Source organism: Muscardinus avellanarius (genome assembly GCF_963383645.1).
Source record: "Muscardinus avellanarius genome assembly, chromosome: 10".
NCBI classification, from domain to species: Eukaryota; Metazoa; Chordata; class Mammalia; order Rodentia; family Gliridae; genus Muscardinus; species Muscardinus avellanarius.
The window spans coordinates 93391072-93397315 of NC_137796.1; positions in this window are offsets into that span (position 1 = coordinate 93391072).

A 6244-nucleotide genomic window follows, 5' to 3' on the forward strand; every position below is an offset into this window, starting at 1 on the left:
ACTGTCAGCCCAAAGAAACTTTTTCCTCTTCCAAGTTGTTTCTGTTGGGTATTTTGGTCCCAACAATACAAAGCTGACAACACAGAGACACGAATTGGGAAGGAAAGGAAAATATAGTTTTAAAATCTGGAAAGGTCAGCCGGGCGTGGTGGCCCACACTTCTAATCCCAGTACTTGGGAGGCTGAGACAGGAGGATCACGGGAGGACAGCCTCAGCTACTCAGTGAAGGCCCTCTGCTACTTAGTGAGACCCTGTTTCCAAATAATAAAATAAAAAAACAGGGCTGGGGGTATTGTATTGTTGGGTGTTTCTGCTATTGTAAGCAAGGTTATATGAATGTCGTGGTCAATAATTTTTTTTTTGGGGGGGGGGTACTAGGGGTGGAACCCAGAGGCTTTCTACCTTTGGGCTATACTCCCAGACCTTTTTTTTTTAATGTTTTATTTGAAAACAGGGTTTCACTAAGTTGCTGAGAGCCTCACTAAGTAGCTGAGGCTGGCTTCAAACCCGTGCGATCCTCCTGTCTCAGCCTCCCAAGCGCGGGGGTTACAAGCGTGCGCCACCACGCCCGGCTGTGGTCAGTGATCTTTGCCGGGCTAGAATCTCTTGAGGTCAGGTCAGAGCCATGAGATTGCTGGTCTGTAGAGGATGGAGATTTTCAAAAGTTTTGTCAGTGGTCCGTTTGGCTGCTGTGAATTTTGGCTTTTTGTGATTAAGGTAGGACGGTAGGGGAAGACCTGCTAGTTCCTTTGCTAAATACCTTGCTTCCTAAAGCCCCTTGCAGTAAACGGCATCTCGGTGCGCCCCCCAGTGGCGCTTCCTCCACTCACAGGCAAGTAAGGCACCGAATAAACTCCAGGGAGGGAAAAACCACAAGTAAGGATGACCTGCTTGCCAGGGCTGGCTGGGGGCCTTGAAGGGCACGCCTACCAGAGCTGCCACAACTGTTGCCTGAGCAGAGGGTTGCTTGCAAGGGTACTTTTTATAAATTATTCATTTTTTTGTATTTTTTTTGTATGGTACTAGGGATTGAGCCCAGATGCTGGGAGCTACACTCCCACCCTTTTAAGTTTTGTTTTGAAACAGGGTCTTGCTAAACTGCTGATGCTGGCTTCAAACCTGTGATCCTCCTGCCTCAGCCTCCTACATACTAGGATTTCAGGTGTGAGCCACCACGCCCAGATGCAAGGGTACTTTAAATGGTAAATAATAATGCAAGGCCATCCGATAGGAGTCTTATTTTTTTTTGGTGTGTGTGTGTGTGTGTGTGTGTGTGTGTATACCGGGGGGCACTGGGAATTGAACCCAAGGAAATTCTATTTATGAGCTACCCTGGCTCTTTTTATTTTTTATTTTGAGGCAGGGTATTGCTAAATTGCTGAGGGTTTTGCTAACTAAGTTGCTGAGACTGGTCTGGAACCTGTGATCCTCCCATCTCAGCCTCCGAAGTACTGAGATCACAGGCGTGTGCCATCATACCCAGTTCTTATAAGTACCGTGTGCTAACCGATTGCACCCTGGAGCTAACACACTCCGCCCAGTTCAGTAAGCCACTTTTATGGAAACCACTGACTTGGCCCCTTACAGGTGTCCAACGGGTGAGATCGAGAGGCATCAGGGGCTGACAGCTCCTTCCTGTGACATCCCGCCAATCCGCTGGCCTTATTCAGTTGTCCCGGTCCCCTGGTATTGATTCCAAATAAAAATGCAAAGAGGACAGCGCCTGGGTGTGCGTAGGCACTCAGGCAGGGAGAGACTGCAGCTTGGCCAGTAACACTTCAGAACTTCCCCTCCCCTCCTCTTTGCCCATAGGAAGAGTGTAGACGCAATTAGAGCCTTAAAAATATAAAGCAATTAAAAGCCCTGAGATCACACGTAGCTCTGCCTGGCGCATTTTAAAACTATAAAGAGAGCCAGAGCCTAGGCCTTGGCCTTGGCGATTACACACAGCTGCACCGCTGCCAACAGCGCCTGCCTCCCTTTCCTCCGTGACCTGGCCTTGATCTACGGGGTGGTCTCCATATGTTACCTCAAGGCACCCATAAATGCTGGGCAGCCAATACATTAGAGGTCGAGAAAGATTCAGAGACAAGATAATACCACCTGCCTGGGAAAAGGAGTCGCTAGTCTGTTGACTTGGTAACGTCGATAGGAGAATATCAGTAAAAACTGTATTTAAGGGTCAGGATCTGAGAGAAGGGAGAGTTCCATTTTCAGGCCCTCCAGTGTGTCTCTGGGCCTGTTGCTTTGTCTTCGTTTTCTATTTCTTACTTTGCAACAAAGATTTGCTTAAGCTGCAACTGAGCTATCAGTTCTTTCATTTTCTTGACTCAACATATTTTCTTTTTCAGTACTGGGGATCGAACTCAGGGGCATTCTTTCTCTGAGCTACAACCTCAGCCTTATTTTTATTCTTTTTTTTTTTTTTGTGTGTGTGTGTGTGTGTGTGTGTGTGTGTGTGTGTGTGTGTGTGTGTGGTATTGGGGATGGAACCCAGGAACATTCTACCTCCAAGCATCCTCTGAACTACAACCCTATTTTTTTTTTTTTTTTTTTTTTTTTGCGGGTCTGGGGATGAAAGCCAGGGGCATTTGACCTCCAAGCTACACCCCCTGCCCTATTTTTTATTCTTTATTTTTAAACAGGGTCTCGCTAAGTTGCAGAGGGCCTCACTAAGTAGCTGAGGCTGTCCACGAACCGTGATCCTCTGGTCTCAGCCTCCCGAATGCTGGGATTTACATGCGTGTGCCACCACGTCTGGCTCTATTTTTGTTTTGAAACAGGGTCTCACTGGTTTGCAAAGGGCCTAGTAGCTGAGGCCATGAATCCTCCTTTCTCAGTCTTCCAAATGCTGGGATTACAAGTGTGCACCACTATGCCCAGCTTCCTATTTTTATTCTTTGTTTTATTTTGAAACAGGGTCTCAGTTTCAGAGGGCTTCACTAAGTAGTTGAGGCTGGACATGAACCTGTTATCCTCCTATCTCAGCCTCCCAAATACTGGGATCACAAGTGTGTGCCAATACGCGGGGCATGGTGGTGCACGCTTGTAATTCCCATGCTTGGGAGGCGGAGACAGGAGGATCGCACTGGTTCGAAGCCAGCCTCGCTGGTTTAAGAGAACCTGTTTCTAAATTTAAAAAAAAAAAAAAAAAAAAGGTCTGGGAGTGGAGCCTGGAGGTAGAAGGGTTTCCAGGAACCCCAGTACCACACACACACACACACACACACACACACACACACACACACACACAAAGAATAAAAAAAATAGGGCAGGGGCTATAGCTCAAAGGTTGAATGCCCCTTGGTTCCAGCTCCAGACCACACCTGGCCAACGTATCAATTTGAATAGAAGAAAAAACTCACATTACTTGTCCTGGTGTGTATGTGTGTGTGTGCACACATATGCATGCACACACACATTTAGTTCTTTGCAACTTTATAAAGCATGCCTGTAGTTTTCTGTATCTGCCAGGAAAGTCAAGACACTGAGCAGGCCCAGCACAGGGGTCCCTCATGAAGCTGTGGTCCCACGGTGAATAAGGCTCACGGGGGCTTATGCGGAATGTTCTGCAGTGAGGAACAGCAGAAAAAGCAGGTGAAAGCATATAGGAACATGTGCTAACAATAAACACCAAAAAAAAAAAAAAAACCTAAAGCTTTTAAAGCAGGGAAATAGATGGATGAAATCGGGCGTGGTGACGCACGCTTGTAATCCCAGCATTCGGGCGGCTGAGGCAGGGGGATCGCAGTTCGGAGCCAGCCTCAGCTACTTAGTGAGGCCCTCTGCAACTCAATGAGACCCTGTTTCAAAATAAAGAATAAAAAGTAGAGCTGGAGGTATAGCTCGGAGGTCGAATGCCCCTGAGTTCTATCCCTAGACACACACACACACACACACACACACACACACACACACACACAAAAGAAAAGAATAAAAGAAAAAGAAAGAAAGAAAATGGACTGGAAGGACCTAGAGCATATTATGCTAAGAAAGATTAGCCAATCCCAGAAAGTGAAGAGCCGGATGTTTTCACTTACATATGGAAGCTAGAGAGAAATTGGGAAATAAAAGGGGTTTCAGGTAAATAAAGGGTGATACTAGTTGAATATTGGAAGGTGATTGGGGAGAGAGATGTGGAGAGGAAGGGGGAGACTTGATGAAGTAAACAGTTCAAATAATGCCATGTTGAGCCGGGCGTGGTGGCACACGCTTGTAAACCCAGTACTTGAGAGGCTGAGACTGGAGGATTGCAGGTTCGAGGAAAGCCTCAGCAAGTAGTGAGACTCTCATCAACCTTGTGAAACCCTGTTTCAAAGTAAAAATGAGCTGGGCGTGGTGGCACACGCTTGTAAACCCAGTACTTGAGAGGCTGAGACAGGAGGATCACAGGTTCGCAGCCAGCCTCAGCTACTTAGTGAGGCCCTTCACAACTTAGTGAGACCCTGTTTCCAAATAAAATATAAAATGGGACTGAAAGTGTAACTCAGAGATAGAAATCCCCTGGGTTCAATCCCCAGTCCTGCAAATACATACACACACACACACACAAACACACACACACACACACACACACACACACACACACACACACACAGTTTAAAAAATAAAAATAAAATTGGACCGGGGGGTGTAGCTCAGAGGAAACATACCCCAGGCTCAATCTCTGGTACCAAAAAATTTTAATAATGCTGTTTATATACAGAGTTATCAATACCAATTTCAATATTATGTACAGTTAGGGGAAGGAGCAGGGCTGGACCCAGAGGGGAACTGGGATTATAAGCCTATGCCACCACAGCCAGCTCTCTTGAACTTTTTTTTTTTGGGGGGGGGGTACTGGGGGTGAAACCAGGGGCTTTCTACCTCTGGGCTATACTCCCAGGCCTATTTTATATTTTATTTGGAAACAGGGTCTCACTAAGTTGCTGAGAGCCTCACTAAGTAGTGGAGGCTGGCTTCGAACCTGAGCAATCCTCCTGTCTCAGCCTCCCAAGTGCTAGGATTACCAGCGTGCGCCACCACGCCCGGCTTGAACATTTTCTAATCTCCCCTTTTCACTTTGATGGTTAGTTCTCTATCCACACTGAATATATGTGTGTCTTGTGAGTTTTGTGAGTTTCTTTTATAGATCTTTTATTTGTGGCATGCAGCATTAAGCAGCAAGTGTTTTTTGTACAAGGTAATGACATCAACTTTGTAAAGAAATTCACTTAAGAAATTGATTTTTAAAAATTTATTTATTTATTTATTATGTGGTACTGAGAATGGAACCCAGGGGCATTCGACCTCCGAGCTACACCCCCTGCCCTAGTTTTTATTCTTTATTTTGAAACAGGGTCTCACTGGGTTGCAAATAGTCTCACTAAGTAGATGAGGCTAAGAACCACGATCCTCCTGTCTCAGCCTCCCAAATGCTGAGATTACAAGCATGCACCTCCACGCCTAGCTTAAGGAAATTGATTTTTAAAAATTATGCCATTAGGCCGGGCGTGGTGGCGCATGCTTGTAATCCCCGCGCTTAGGAGGCAGAGAGGAGGATGGTGCAGGTTCGAAGCCAGCCGCGTGTGCTGGCTTAGGAGACCCTGTTTCCAAATAAAAATGTAAAAATAGGCCCGGAGGTAGAAGGGCTTCCAAAAAAATTATGCCATTGCCGAGCACGGTAGCCCCTGCCTGTAAACCTCAGTACTTGGAGGCTAAAGCAGGAGGATCTCAGGTTTGAGATCAGCCTACGGAGATCTTGTTTCAAAATAAAAATTAAAAAGGTCTGGGAAGGGGGGCCAGGTATGGTCGTATCTACCTGTCATCAAAATATTTGGCAGACTGACACAAGGATGATCAAAGCTTCATAGCCAGCCTCAGAAACTTAGTGAGACTGTGTTTCAATAAATAATAATTAATAATAATAATAATAATAATAATAATAAACTGGGTGTGGTGGCGCATGCTTGTAATCCCAAAGCTTGGGAGGCTGAGACAGGAGGATCTCGCAGGTTTGAAGCCAGCTTCAGCTACTGAGTGAGGCTCTCAGCAACGCAGTGAGACCCTGTTTCCAAATAAATATAAAATAGGTCTGGGAGTATAGCCTGGAGGTAGAAAAGCCTCAGTAACATGAAAAAAAAAATAGTAATAATAAGGCTGAGGGTGTAGCTCTGAGGTAGAAGTCCACTGGGTTCTATCCCCAGTACCACGATAAACTATGAAATCAATTACGAGGCAGTTGGTTTAGGGTATGATTGTGTT